Here is a 15,836-nt window from a genome sequence, read left to right as displayed (position 1 = left end):
GTGCGACACCTATGATCAAAAACAGTGGTGGCCACATAATCAACTCTTCTAACAGGACCCCTAATCTGCTATCTGGAAGTCCACTGAAACAATCCCACTTTACGCACTCGCACCTGAACTCGACCTCGCGAATGCAGATGGAAGGACCGATCTGCTGCACCAAGGAAAGACACAGTAGGCTAGCATACAGGACCCCTTCAGTCACTCCACCATGCTTACCCCCTACCATGGACTCATGTAACGCCGGAATAAGCACTAGATCATACCTCTCACTCTCAACTACTGAACCTAACCATGCCACTAAGGCAGGCAGCAATAGTCTATATCCTCTCCTCTCCCTGCACTATACTCCCAACAGCGTTCATCAACCCAGGAAAGCTAATTCGACCTCTCTTAATACACAGCAACAAATCTACCCCACCCCACTTCCCCCCTACCCAGGGACAGTCCCCTGGAGCTGCCAACTAAGAATCTACCAACCAGTCAAAATCTAACCTTGCCTGCACACTATCTGCCCCCCAGCAGGTAGGGGAGCCCACTACCCCCATTTTGGCTGCCCTTATCAATGCCGGATCCATAGCTGCCCACCCCCTTGACATCAACTAGCTATCCCTGAGGGCTTCACTATCCTCAGGAGTGACAGACTTGATGCTAGAGGAGGGGGGTCGCCCTCATCATCAGAGATACCCTTCCTATCGGAACCATTACTAGGCCTAAAACAGACAATTATGAGATACTCTCAACCAAAATAACCTCTACCTCAAATGACTCAGTCAACATTAATATTATCTACCGGCCACTGGGTCCTATCGGCACCTTTAATGAAGATCTCCTACTCTCTAGAAGGAGCAGCATTAAACTCTCCTCTAGATCAATCATACTAGGTGACCTCAACCTCAGGCTAAATGACCCTACTGATCACCAAGCCTCATCTTTTGCTAAGACACTCTCTGACTTAGGCTTCTTACACTGTGTCACTTCCCCCACACCCAATAAAGGCAGAACTCTGGACTGGATTGCAGACTTCAACTCTACGATACAACTCTCTGCAAACACCACTTGCCCGTGGTCAGATCACCATATCCTCTCCTTCTCCTTCCTACCAGTTAAGATTTCAATGCCCTCCACCAAGTCACCCCCCGCCCCCATGTGGACGCGTAGTGCCTGCAGGACCTCACACCTCACTGTTTTTACATTAGTTCCTCATACCCCAACGTACTTGCAGGACTGTACTCTGACACCCTAACCAAAACAGTGAATGTGGTTGCCCCACTGACCCTGCGCAAAGCCAAACCCTTTGCCCATAGTAACGTATGGTTTACACCAGACCTCCAGGCCTTACGATCAAACAAACGACAAGCGGAAGCCGCTTCGAAAAAATCCCCAGACAATACCAATAAATTGTCCTTCCACAAGATTGCAAATGAATACAAACTTGCCATCATTTCAGCCAAATCACTAGCCTATAACGCCAGAATTGCAAACGCCTCATCCAACACACAAGAAATGTTCCGTATTCTCAGAGAACCTAAAACTCCTGCCCCCCCTCTTCAATCAAGAAGGATGAGACATGATGCACTAGCATCCAATTTGTCATGAAGGCTAAAATTCACTTATTGCAGGACAAAACATCATCAAGGCCAATGCTCTTACCACAGGTACCGCCTCACCGCCCCACCCCAGGCCACCTACCACCTTATTCTACTTCAGGGAAATATCAGTTGAAGAAACCACTAACATTATTCGGAAATTGAAACCGTCTAGATGTAAAGGCGATGCTTGCCCAGCATCTATTGTGAAAGACTGCACTGATATTTTAGCCCCATTCATCACCCTCTTCCTCAAAACGTCATTTGCAGCAAACTGCGTCCCTTCCATCCTGAAAGAATCTTGGATCCTCCCTCTACTTAATCTACTTTAAAAAAACAGCTAGACCCTACAGTCCCTAACAACTACCGTACAATCACCACGGTACCGTTCCTGGTAATGATTCTGTACCGGGCAGCCTACAATCAAATACAACTCTTCCTGGAATCTAATCAAATACTAGGAAAATGCCAATCTGGTTTTCGACCTGGCCGTCGAACTGAATCGCCCTTACTGGACCTGAAAAATCAATAGGGTTATTTCAGAGATGAAGGCAAGGCAGCATTACTCCTTCTCCTCGACCTGTCAGCTGTGTTCGACCTGGCAGACCACAGTACTTTATGCCACCACCTTACTTCAGCAGCAAACTTCTCGGAGGACGCCATGACCTGGGATACCTCATTCCTCGAAGACCTGGCGAACACCCTACCCAAACCTATACCATGTGGAGTCCTGCAAGGGTCTCTCGCACACCTTATACAATATATTCACCAAACCCATGTTCGACCTTGGCATAATCTATACTAACTATGCTGATGACATGCAAATCCTTCTTCCTCTGTCTGGGTCACATGAAAGATTCAACAATTATCAATGAGATCTACTTCACCATCCAGTCTTGGATGGCCATGAACAACCTCTGTCTAAATGACAAGACAGAAATTCTGGTAGTTGGGTGTGAGGTAGAAGCAGTGGCAGCCGCCCTGGATACTGGGAGAAAGGAGGGGGTTGCGGAAGGGGCCCGTCAAGTGCTGGCCATCAATGAAAAGAGACAGACTACAGATCCCAGAATGCCCCACGAAATACTGCATCAGGGGGGAGGCACACAGATGGGTAAAGAAAGGAAAAAGAGGAAAGGGAGAACCGGGTTTCCTTATGTTAGAACCGCCCGAACACAAGCAAAGTACAGGGTTAACCCACAGTGGACGGAGCAGGGAGGAGGTGGGGAACCAGAATCAGGTGTGTTAAAACCGTTGCTGAGGACACATGGGGCTGATTACGGGGGAGGGGCCGGGCAGGGGTTAAATGCAACTCCAAGAGACTCAGGAGGCGTCTTATCTTGCAGGAGCAGCGCGTGGCGAGAGACGCCGCACCCGAGTGGAGTGAGACCAGCCAAGAATACGAGTGGGCTTACTAGTAATAAGCGCAAAGACCACAGATTGACGCCGTACCTGGTCCGAGGCTCAAGACATTCTAGTGGAGAGAAACGGCCGCCGAAGAAGAAGGATTCGGAGGGGTGAAGTGTGTACTATTGCCATTTGTTATTTTCGTTTTCATGGCCGGCAGACAGGTTTGAAGGGTGAAAGCCTGTAATCGCCTGGCTGTTGCAAAGACTATTTTGGAACTAATTAAGCCCAGCAGTGGAAGGTGCAAGTAAAGCAAGGCACAACGCCTGTGCCTATGAGGTGAAAGGAACCGTCATCAGTTGGCTGAAGTTATTGATCTGTGACCAGTATTTGTTGTGCAATAAACCGCTGTGAAAGGAAAACCTTGTTTGTCTCCAGCTGACTACTTAACAGTGGTGGCAGCGGTGGGATTCCAGAGGAACGCAAAATCCCCAGCAGCATGGAAGCCGTGTTAAAAGCACTGGCTGAAGGCCAACAGCAACTGCAGCAGTTGGTGCAAGTTCAAGGGCATCAAGCGCAGGCGGACCGGCAGGCCCTACAACAGGCTCTACAAGTGCAAACAGCAGCTCAAGAGCAGGGAAGAGAAGCAATGAGGATTCTGGGTGAATCAATGGCTAACCAACGGGAACATCCAGCCATTCCCCCTACCGTACTTCAAAAATACCAGGCAGGGGATGACCCTAGTTATTTCTTTGTAAACTTTGAAAGAATAGCCCGAGCAGCACAATGGCCACAGGACAGATGGGCTTTCTTTTTGGAGCCCCTGCTTACTGGAGTAATGCAGGGAGCCTATCAGGCTGCCAATCCCACAGGGGACACCCCATATGTGGACATCAAGAAATCAGTGCTGGAAAGGCTGGGGATGGATGAGGAGTCCTATAGGCTCCAGTTTCGTGAAACTAAACTGAAACCCGGCAAGAGCCCCAGGCAACTGTTCTACCGCGTACAGGATTTAGCGGAAAAATGGCTACAACCCAACACAGCCACGATTGGACAGATTAAGGAAAAGGTAATGTTGGAGCAATTCATTGACGCCCTGCCTAGTCCCATCCAAAGGTGGGTAAGGCAACATCACCACCTTACTCTGTCGGAAGCCATAGATGTGGCCACTGCCTATCAAAAAGCCGGAACACCCCGCACCTTCACAACACTACCAGCGAGGCCCCCCAACGAAACTCCTATTATGCGCAGCAATTACAGGGGAGCAATCCAGGAACCCAGGACTAGGCCAGACCCTAAGCCCAACAACGGAACCAGTGTCCTAAAGGGACAGGCACCCCATTGCTTCGAATGTGGGGAATGGGGCCATATAGCCCGGTTCTGTGCCAGAAAAACCATGGCAGAACCAATGGACTTTGGAACGCTACATGCTCCAGGATATCGGAAGAAACTGCCCTATGTGATAGAGGTAACGGTGGATGGACATCCCCAACAAGCCATGATGGACAGCGGTAGCAGACAGGCGGCCATACAACCGCATGTGAGTGAGCAAGACCCAGGAAAGGTGAGAACCATTGACATTAAATGTGTGCATGGGGACGTAAAAAGGTATCCTACGAAAGACATTGTGTTGGGACTACAGGGACAAGAGATACCAGTAAAAGTAGCCATTATTCCTGCCATACCAGCCCCGGTACTAATAGGGACAGATATTCCAGAATTCGATAAATGGTTGTCAGGAAAGGAAGAAGGCGATGGATATGGCAGGGGAAATGTGCACAAAATACACAGTAAACAACCTTGAATATAACAACGTGCATTCAATACACAAGACTCGTGTATACCACTATAAGAAAAGGAATGTAGGGTAAGCACTTAGAACCTCCTTATGACTGAAAGGAAAGTCGGTAAACTCCTTACCCACTATGCTATTACAGATACTGACAGCGCTAAGCCCACGTAGAGGGCAAGCAGGGACAGAATCTGTAAGCTGACACTCTAGACGGTACTGGATAAGGAATTTGGAAACAGTACTCACAAGGACCGGAATGACCACATGAATGCCAGTACTCACGAAGACCGGAAAGACCACTTGGATGTCCGTATTCACGAGGACCGGAAAGACCACTCAGAAGTCAGTACTAACCCACAACCCTGTAAATCAAACAAGAACCCAGAAGGCAGTAAAGGCAAAGAGTGAGGATGACTAAATACCTAAACCCAAGTCAAGAGGCAAGAAGGAATAGTACAGTGTGGAAAACAAAAGATAATCACACAGGGGCTAGTTACAACAGCTTCCCATACCTAATAATAAAATAGGAAATAAATGTAAAAGTGTAAAGGAAAACATGGCATGGATCCCAATAGAAGGCAAGGATCAGGAGCAGTGAAAACGATTTCAAAAGGGAAACTTTCCCACCCATCCAAGGTGAAAAGGCAGGAAACTAAACCTGTAAAGGAAAGATTAATGCAACAAGTCTTTCAGTAGCAAAGGGCAATTTCTAGGAAACAGTGAACACAGGCAATTGGGCTACAGCAAAAGGAAAGCTCAGAGAAAGGCTGCCTGCAGACAGAGAAAGGGATTTCCAAAAGGCAGAAATCAATTAGGCATACAAATACGAATTCCAGGACAAGGAACAAGAAACACTAACTAGAACTGGGCACAAAAACTAGGAACCAGGAACAAGGGACCAGTCACGACAGGAACGCTGCAACAATGACCAGCGCTGGACTGAAGCAGACTGAGGCTTTTAAAGCTGCTTAACGAGCACACCCCTCAGGCGTGTCGCCTGCTGCACCTGCAGCCACAGGTGTTGCCTATCCTCCACCCAGCCTTGTCCTGCAAGGGAGGAGGTGAGGCAGTGAGCCAGGCATTCTGGGAAGCATAGTCATTTGATTATAGTAGCAGTAGCATGCTGGCTGCCAAAAACCTGGAATGGATCCGGAAGGGAAGTAATTTGGGAAATAAGGTTTTAGCGCTCCCAATTCATTAGGACACTGTAGCATAAGGTTCGGAGGAAATGTCCAGTAGGGAAGAAACCCCAAAACATGCCCCCAAGTGGCGGGAACGGGAGCGAAGGGAGCGAGCCGTGACACTATACCCCCTTCCACAGCCGACTCCAGGCGGCCGTTACTCGCACAAAACATCTTCTTTCCATGACAGGAGCGCTTTGTCTTCAGAAGTGGCTCTGACGGAAACGATGACCCACGGGCAGAAGCAGAAGGGCTGGAATGAATAGAAGCAGGCCGCAGTCTATAAGAGCCATAGGTGGGTTTTCGGTGAGGAAGAGACTCATGGGTCGAAGAAAGGCATGAAGGACTTGCAGGACCCGAAGCAGAGTTGGAAGGTCCAGGAAGCTTAGTCACTGGAAGAGGATATGCATACATCCTTGAGGAGAGAGGCAGGCTGGTGCTACATGCCTTAGACAATGGTAGAAGTTCTGTTAGCCTCACTGCCGAGAGTGGACACACAGGAGGTGAGGAAACAGTAGGTTTCAGGAAATGTTTATGTTCGGAAGAGGAAGGTGGCGGCTGAGGTAGAGGTTCGGATACTCTGTCATCCATCTGGGTAAAGGTTTGTGGTTGAAAGTGACAAAGATTCGCCTGCATAAGTTCCTTGCCTTGGAGGTCTGGAGATCCAATGGGTTGTACGAGGTTGGCACTCCCATTGACAGTCATGTAGCCAGTCAAGTAGCCACCTTGTTGCACGTGGGATACAACCGCAGGAACGTTTGGCATACTGATAGGAGTGTTAGACACAGTACTCGGAACATCAGGCATACTAGCAGCGGGAGCAAAAACAGGCACATCTTGAACTGCAGCAGACATTCCCCTCCTTTGGCTACTAGTACCCAACTGGCGCTGCAGCTGGAGGGCCGTGCCCGTCCCTTCCCTCAGACTCATGTGGGATCCGGCAACAAAAGGGTTGTCAAGCGGTTGATCCAAACCGGACTCCAAACGCGGACCGTCCAGCCCGCTATCCTGGTCGGCTACTCGTTCGGTGACTGGGCCGTGGTGGATGGCATCCGTTTCTCTCTCGTAATACTCCAGGCAAGTCCAGCGGCCTCGCATGTAAGGCCCTCCCGAGTCGTGAGCCGGCTTGATGTTTCTGAAGAGAGAGCTGGCAGAAGTCTCAGGCTCAGATGTTGCATATTCGGGAGGCGCTGATGCTACAGTCAAGTAGTTGGGAGAATTGTTTTGTGTACAAGGCAGACATTCTGGTGATCCCCCTGAAGCATAAGAAGGGCAAGATGAACGTTCATCAGTAAATGGTTGGGATTCAGGAGGAATCTCTGGAGCAGAGGAATATGCAGCAGGATCTGACAGTGTAGACAGGTACACCTCCGATATTGGCAGCGAGGCTGAGCAGGACACAGGTCTCTCATGAACTGAAGCCAAACTAGCAGTAGGCTCTGGGACCGAAGACATGCACCTAGAATGTACTACCAGAGGCTCCATGGCTGAAGGATAATCTGCTGGATGAGTCACTGTAACCGAAGACAAACATGCCAAAGGAAATTCCGAGGCTGAGGGCATGCAAGCTGGAGCCGTCTTGTTAGCTGAAGACAAACTTGTCAAGGTCTTTGGCTCTGACTGCGTACATGGTGAAGGCTCTTGGGTGACTGGCAGACATAGCACTCCTTTATTGCTCGAAGATACGTGTGCCAACGATGACTGCAGAGCTGTGGACAGGATTATTGAAGAGTCAATGGTAGTAGGAGGACAGTCTGAAGTCCCAGAAGTCGGCAGACACACTTGTGGTTCAGAAATGGAAAGCCCCTTTAAGGCAGTTGACCCCTTGGCACCAGTAACCAAAGTCTGAGCTGTACCCCTGCCGTCCCTCTCCTTAGTGGATGACACAGAGTCTCTTCCTTTGTAGAAGTCAAAATCAACCAGAGGAATCACCATAGTAAAGTCTCTGTTAATCAGGATTTCGTCAATTGACCATTCCTCTGTCTTAGCTTCTGAAAGTGGCTGATTAACAATCAACAGTTCAGGGATCGCCTGCCGGGTTTTTGGTTCAGTAATCTGTGGAATGAGTCCATCAAAACATGAATTCTGCACTGTCTTTGACTGCTCGTAGTGACCGAAATTGGCAGAAGGAAGAGCGAACACAGAGGCAGCATCGTTTTCCACATCAGCTTGAATGTCTACTTCAGTCTCAGCAGCTAGATCAAGGGCAGAACCTAAGCCTACAGTTGTGACAGATTCTGTGTATGCCACCATTGTGGATTGTGTTTGGAAATCAGAAGCATGTATGTGTTCAAGCTCAGAGTTATGACAAACTGCTACACAGGAAGCTTCAGGCAAAGGAGTGGCTTGTGAATCTTCAACTAACAGCAATTCCTGACAAACGGTAGGACAGTTGTCAGAACCTGTGCCCTGAATAAGCGCTGTGCTTGAAAAAAGACTTTCACTCCCAATAGATCTTACATATTGACAAGTATCATGATTTACAAAAGTCTCCGCACTCAGGGACTGAACAGTATTCACTTCATCAACGGATAAAGTTGGAGGTGTATTCAGAAAAGACTGTAACATCTTATTCTCCTCTTTTAAGGAAATGTATTCTTGTTTTAACTCCTCAAATTCTGTTTTTAGCATGTCCCGCATTAACTGTACATCCCTATCAGTAGGCACAGGGGAAGGCATGGTGGCATCAGGGCTGGATCCAGCACTAGCCATCTGGAAGTGCATTGATTGTATATTGTCATCTACTGCTTGCAGGTCTTGTGATCTATACTCTCTCTTACCGACGTGGTCTGTGTTTCTTTTAAGCAGACTATTGGCATCAGACCCCTTGGCATTAGTGACCACAGTAAGAATCTGTGCAGAGGAGTAAGCTGTAGACTGAGGGCAGAAAACAGAAGATATGCAAGGAACCCCTCCATTCTTCATGCTTGAATCATGAAACTGTTCAATCTGAGGTAAAGCACAACCGGAGTCATGGGGTTCAATAACAGAGGTACTTGTGTGTATAAATTCTTGCAGTGTGTTGTTTTCCACTGCTAAGGCTTGTGCGGACATAGACTCTGGATCAGAATTAAAGACAGAGCTAGGATCAGGCAATGTACGATGGGCCACCCAGTGGGAAAAATACTTTGCACGTAAATACCCATTCGTGTCAAGGAGTTCATTTAAGTCAGGAGCAGTGATTCGATTTTCACGGGTAATTGTAAGGGAAGCTTTCTGTATAGACTTGTTAGAGGCCTTGCTGCCTTTCCTTCGTAATCTGGCCATGTTAGAACGGGAACAACGGCTGGTCATTCTTTCAGGAAAGGAAGAAGGCGATGGATATGGCAGGGGAAATGTGCACAAAATACACAGTAAACAACCTTGAATATAACAACGTGCATTCAATACACAAGACTCGTGTATACCACTATAAGAAAAGGAATGTAGGGTAAGCACTTAGAACCTCCTTATGACTGAAAGGAAAGTCGGTAAACTCCTTACCCACTATGCTATTACAGATACTGACAGCGCTAAGCCCACGTAGAGGGCAAGCAGGGACAGAATCTGTAAGCTGACACTCTAGACGGTACTGGATAAGGAATTTGGAAACAGTACTCACAAGGACCGGAATGACCACATGAATGCCAGTACTCACGAAGACCGGAAAGACCACTTGGATGTCCGTATTCACGAGGACCGGAAAGACCACTCAGAAGTCAGTACTAACCCACAACCCTGTAAATCAAACAAGAACCCAGAAGGCAGTAAAGGCAAAGAGTGAGGATGACTAAATACCTAAACCCAAGTCAAGAGGCAAGAAGGAATAGTACAGTGTGGAAAACAAAAGATAATCACACAGGGGCTAGTTACAACAGCTTCCCATACCTAATAATAAAATAGGAAATAAATGTAAAAGTGTAAAGGAAAACATGGCATGGATCCCAATAGAAGGCAAGGATCAGGAGCAGTGAAAACGATTTCAAAAGGGAAACTTTCCCACCCATCCAAGGTGAAAAGGCAGGAAACTAAACCTGTAAAGGAAAGATTAATGCAACAAGTCTTTCAGTAGCAAAGGGCAATTTCTAGGAAACAGTGAACACAGGCAATTGGGCTACAGCAAAAGGAAAGCTCAGAGAAAGGCTGCCTGCAGACAGAGAAAGGGAGAAAGGGATTTCCAAAAGGCAGAAATCAATTAGGCATACAAATACGAATTCCAGGACAAGGAACAAGAAACACTAACTAGAACTGGGCACAAAAACTAGGAACCAGGAACAAGGGACCAGTCACGACAGGAACGCTGCAACAATGACCAGCGCTGGACTGAAGCAGACTGAGGCTTTTAAAGCTGCTTAACGAGCACACCCCTCAGGCGTGTCGCCTGCTGCACCTGCAGCCACAGGTGTTGCCTATCCTCCACCCAGCCTTGTCCTGCAAGGGAGGAGGTGAGGCAGTGAGCCAGGCATTCTGGGAAGCATAGTCATTTGATTATAGTAGCAGTAGCATGCTGGCTGCCAAAAACCTGGAATGGATCCGGAAGGGAAGTAATTTGGGAAATAAGGTTTTAGCGCTCCCAATTCATCAGGACACTGTAGCATAAGGTTCGGAGGAAATGTCCAGTAGGGAAGAAACCCCAAAACATGCCCCCAAGTGGCGGGAACGGGAGCGAAGGGAGCGAGCCGTGACAATGGTTAAAGGAAGCTCCATTTGCCAAAACAGATATCGGGGTACCAGCAAGAAGGGGGAAACTCACAAAAAGCCAGAGAAAGAATATGGAAGAGAACAGGGGAAAAGGAATGGAAATTGCCCTCATAGACTGGCGAGTGGGAGACCATCTTCCCTCGTTCCGGACCAAAACCGTACTGGATGAAACCCTAAAAAGGGCCAGGGAGCAAGCCCAAGCAATGAGAGGGACCCCAGTTACTACTCCATACTTCAAGGAAAACCAAGGGCTAATATATAGGGTGACCAGAAGTTCCAATAATCAGGAGAGGGAGCAATTGCTGGTTCCCCAGTCATACCGGAAAACTCTGATTCAACTGGCCCATGATCACACAACAGGGGGGCACTTAGCGGAAAACATGACGGTGAAAAGGGTGTTGCAGAATTTCTACTGGCCTGGAGTGTATGCGGAAATAGCCAGATATTGTCAAGAGTGTGCCATATGTCAAAAAACTAGTCATCATATACCGACTGGAGCACCTCTACAAAGAATGCCCCTGATTAGGGAACCCTTCCAGAGAATAGGAATGGACATTCTAGGGCCTTTGGAGCCCACCAGTAGAGGGTTCCGGTTCCTCTTAGTGATTGTGGACTATGCCACTTGCTATGCCGAAACTTTCCCTTTAAGGGGAATCTCAGCAAGACAGGTATGCGATGTGCTTATGCCGTTCTTTGCTCGAGTGGGAATTCCCCGTGAGATAGTGACAGACCAGGGGAGTAACTTCATGTCAGTGGTTATAAAGGAGGTGTGTAAGACCTTAGGAATTCATCACTTGAAAACCTCAGTGTACCATCCCCAAACGGATGGGTTGGTGGAACGATATAACAAAACTATTAAACAGATGATAAGAAGAGCCACCAGCCCCACAGGGTTGGGATGGGATCGGGTTCTACCTTGGGTGTTGATGGTACTAAGGGATACTCCTCAATCCTCAACCGGATACTCCCCTTTTGAATTGTTATTCGGGAGACAGCCCAAGTCCATACTGGGTTTACTAAGAGGCACCTGGGAACAACAGGGGGAAACCTCACTCACCGACTATGGTAATGACCTAAAAGAACATCTAGGTAAACTGAGAGACTTTGCTCAAGAAAACCTGGGGAGGGCCCAAGACAGGCAAGAGAAGTATTATGATCAAGGGAGCCGACCTTGAACTTTGAAGGTAGGGGATAAGGTATTGGTTTTACTGCCTATCCACACAAACAAAATGTTGGCTCAGTGGAAGGGCCCGTATCAGATAACAAAAACATTGGGACCTGTAAACTATGAGGTGGAACAACCCGAACGGAAAAATAGATTTCAGAATGATCACATTAACTTGCTCAAGCTGTGGAAAGAAGGAACACCAGACATATTATGTGCAACACTCTCAGATATGTCAGTCTCAGAGCAAATGGTCCCTAATAGCCATGGTAGTCTTCAAGATGTGGAAATGGGGGAACAGTTGAGTGAATCCCAAAAGACCGAATTATTGGATACCTTGAAACAGGTGGCCGAGATTTTTTCAGGAATACCAGGAAGAACACATATGGCTACCCACTCTATACCCACGGAAGAAGGGAAAATTGTAAGGCTCAGGCCTTACCGAATTCCGGAGTCAAAACGTGGGGAAATGGCCAAGGAAATAGATAACATGCTCGAATTGGGGACCATTGTGCCATCTAAAAGCGCATGGTGCTCGCCAGTGGTCCTAGTACCTAAACCTGATGGTACTACCAGGTTCTGTATGGACTCTCGGCAGTTGAACGCAATATCTCACTATGAAGCCTACCCGATGCCCAGAATTGATGAACTGATAGAAAAACTGGGTTCAGCCTCATTCCTGAGCACCCTCGATTTAACCAAAGGGTATTGGCAGATCCCCCTCAACCAAGCAGACCAGGAGAAAACCGCCTTTTCGACACCTCAAGGCTTGTTTCAGTTCACTGTCCTACCCTTTGGTTTGCATGGGGCACCAGCCACATTCCAGGCATTAATGGATAAAATCTTGAGACCACACGAAGAATATGCCGCGGCTTACTTGGATGACATAGTGATCCTCAGCCATAAGTGGAACGAACACATGGCACATTTGACCCAAGTGATACAATAATTAAAAGAGGCTGGTCTGCACATTAACCCAAAAAAGACTAAACTGGCAGCACACACAACCAAATACTTGGGGTATGCAGTGGGGGGAGGGGTGATAACCCCCCTTTTGGACAAGATTCAAGCCCTACAGAAGCGTAGGCCTCCCGAAACTAGGAAAGAAATTCGAGCCTTCTTGGGGTTTGTGGGGTATTATAGGCGATTCTTGCCAAACCTCTCTACCATAGCTGCACCGCTTACAGATGCGCTGAAAACCAACCGTCCCCTACAGATCACCTTGGAGGCAGTGTAAGCATTTCAGACGCTGATCCGGATGATTTCCACAAAACCTGTTCTCCATTGTCCTGACTTTTCAAAGGAATTCTATTTGCAGGCGGATGCCTCGGGATGTGGTTTAGGAGCAGTGCTGTCCCAGGGGACGGAGCAAAACCTTTGCCCAATAGCCTTCATCAGTAGGAAGTTACTTCCACACGAGATTCCGTACTCAACACTGGAGAAGGAATGCCTGGCCATAAAATGGGCTGTGGAGTCGCTCCGATATTACCTACTGGGTAGACGGTTTACCATTTTTACCGATCATGCACCCCTAAAATGGTTGGCTACACAAAAAGACTCAAACCATAGAGTTCTGAGATGGTTTTTGACGCTACAGCCTTACCAGTTCGTGACTGTGCATAAACCAGGAAAATTTCAGATGGTGGCTGATTACTTGTCACGTGCCATGGACCTGCCCGAATGGCATGGGTCCTTGGGGGGAGTATGTGAGGAGGAAGCAGTGGCAGCCGCCCTGGATACTGGGAGAAAGGAGGGGGTTGCGGAAGGGGCCCGTCAAGTGCTGGCCATCAATGAAAAGAGACAGACTACAGATCCCAGAATGCCCCACGAAATACTGCATCAGGGGGGAGGAACACCGATGGGTAAAGAAAGGAAACAGACGAAAGGGAGAATACCGAGTTTCCTTATGTTAGAACCTTTAAGACAAGCAAAGTACAGGGTTAACCCACAGTGGACGGAGCAGGGAGGAGGTGGGGAATCAGAATCAGGTGTGTTAAAACCATTGCTGAGAACACATGGGGCTGATTACGGGGGAGGGGCCGGGCAGGGGTTAAATGCAACTCCAAGAGACTCAGGAGGCGTCTTATCTTGCAGGAGCAGCGCGTGGCGAGAGACGCCGCACCCGAGTGGAGTGAGACCAGCCAAGAATACGAGTGGGCTTACTAGTAATAAGCGGAAAGCCCACAGATTGACGCCGTACCTGGTCCGAGGCTCAAGACATTCTAGTGGAGAGAAACGGCCACCGAAGAAGAAGGATTCGGAGGGGTGAAGTGTGTACAATTGCCATTTGTTATTTTCGTTTTCATGGCCAGCAGACAGGTTTGAAGGGTGAAAGCCTGTAATCGCCTGGCTGTTGTAAAGACTATTTTGGAACTAATTAAGCCCCGCAGCGGAAGGTGCAAGTAAAGCAAGGCACAACGCCTGTGCCTACGAGGTGAAAGGAACCGTCATCAGTTGGCTGAAGTTATTGATCTGTGACCAGTATTTGTTGTGCAATAAACCGCTGTGAAAGGAAAACCTTGTTTGTCTCCAGCTGACTACTTAACATTGGGTCACCCCTGATGCTAAAAAAAATAACCCCCTTCATACTCATCCTTCCTGATCAACGGTATCAAAATCCTTGTCTCGGACTCTGTGAAAACAATGGGATAGCACCTTGATGCCACCCTCTCACTGACTCAACAAGTAAATGCCATTGCCTCCTCGGCCGCCAACACAGCTAAACTTTTCAATGCAGCCAGGCAATACCTTACGTCGGCCAGCTGTCTGGCCATTGCTAGATCGATAACTGGAGCCAGACTTTACTATTGTAATGCCCTATTCCCAGGCACCTCTAAGAAGAACATAGCTAAAATGCAGATAATCCAGAACAGTGCACTACGGTTGCCACTCAACATCTCTTAAAAAAGACCACATTCCTGCAGTAAGCAAAAAGGCACATTATTTCCCGATACAAGAAAGGATCAACTTTAAAATCCTTACCATCACCCACAAATGCCTTCAAAACACAGCACCTGGATATCTAACTCAGAAAATCGTCAAAGCCAACCCTACCAACTGGTTAGAGCCCCCTATGCCCACCGGAGTATCCCACCTAAATACAAGCGTGCCAGAGGAGGGGGGGCAATCTTCCAGACCATATCAGCCTCCCAATGGAACGCCCTCCCACCCTTGCTACGAGCTGAAAGCTCACATTAGGCTTTCAGGAAATCACTTAAAACATTCCTCTTCACTTGGCTTGGCTTGACAAAGTATGGACTCCCGAAATAAAAAAGGCCGCTCCAATGTACATTTCCATCCCCCTTTGTATTCTTTTGTTAATATCCTCTCTTCTTAACCTTTACGTATCTATCATTTGTGAATACCCTTTTCTGAAGTTCTTTTGTTTATGGTATTATGTTAAGTACTTGTATCATGTAACAGGTTAGCAACAGCGCCATGATGCCCCAGGGCTTAGGCACTTTCCAAATGCAAGTAAATAAAAAATAATGGTCAAAGCATTTCTTCTAACATTTCCAGGGTATTACCGGGTATCCATGCATCTCCAGAAAGTCATTGGGTGGTGAAACCCTTGGCATTTTATAGTACTATGTAACTGAACCAATTAACTTGCCACTTTTTCTATTCCAGTACGTCCAGTGCGGACTTTGAACCTTCAAGAGTTCTTTGTAGATGACCAGCCTTTGTGCCAGCACCGATCTCCAAAATCACTGACACGAAGGTGAAACAAATAATGATTGCGGTCTTCAAAAGCACTGACACGAAGAAGATGAAACAAATAACGATTGTGTATTATTTTTCACTGACATGAGGAAGAGTAACAAATAATGATAGCCATGTTTATATCCAGAAGCGGACTGGCCTATCTGCCATTCTGTTACCGGCAGAATCATAGTGGACTTTGGATGGCCCTGGGGCCGATTCTATATCTGGTGCCGGTTTTATGAGCCACATTAATATCCATGGAGCTGGGCTGGATTTTTGTAACTGAAGTTGTACTTGTTACGTTGCCTCACACGGCCTCCCGCCAGCTCGTCGCACAGCGGCAAACGGATGTATTTATGATAAGAATGCACACAGTGTCT

This window comes from Ambystoma mexicanum, chromosome 8 (genome assembly GCF_040938575.1).
Source record: "Ambystoma mexicanum isolate Mex_15411 chromosome 8, UKY_AmexF1_1, whole genome shotgun sequence".
Lineage (NCBI taxonomy): Eukaryota > Metazoa > Chordata > Amphibia > Caudata > Ambystomatidae > Ambystoma > Ambystoma mexicanum.
This window is presented reverse-complemented; position numbering follows the sequence as displayed.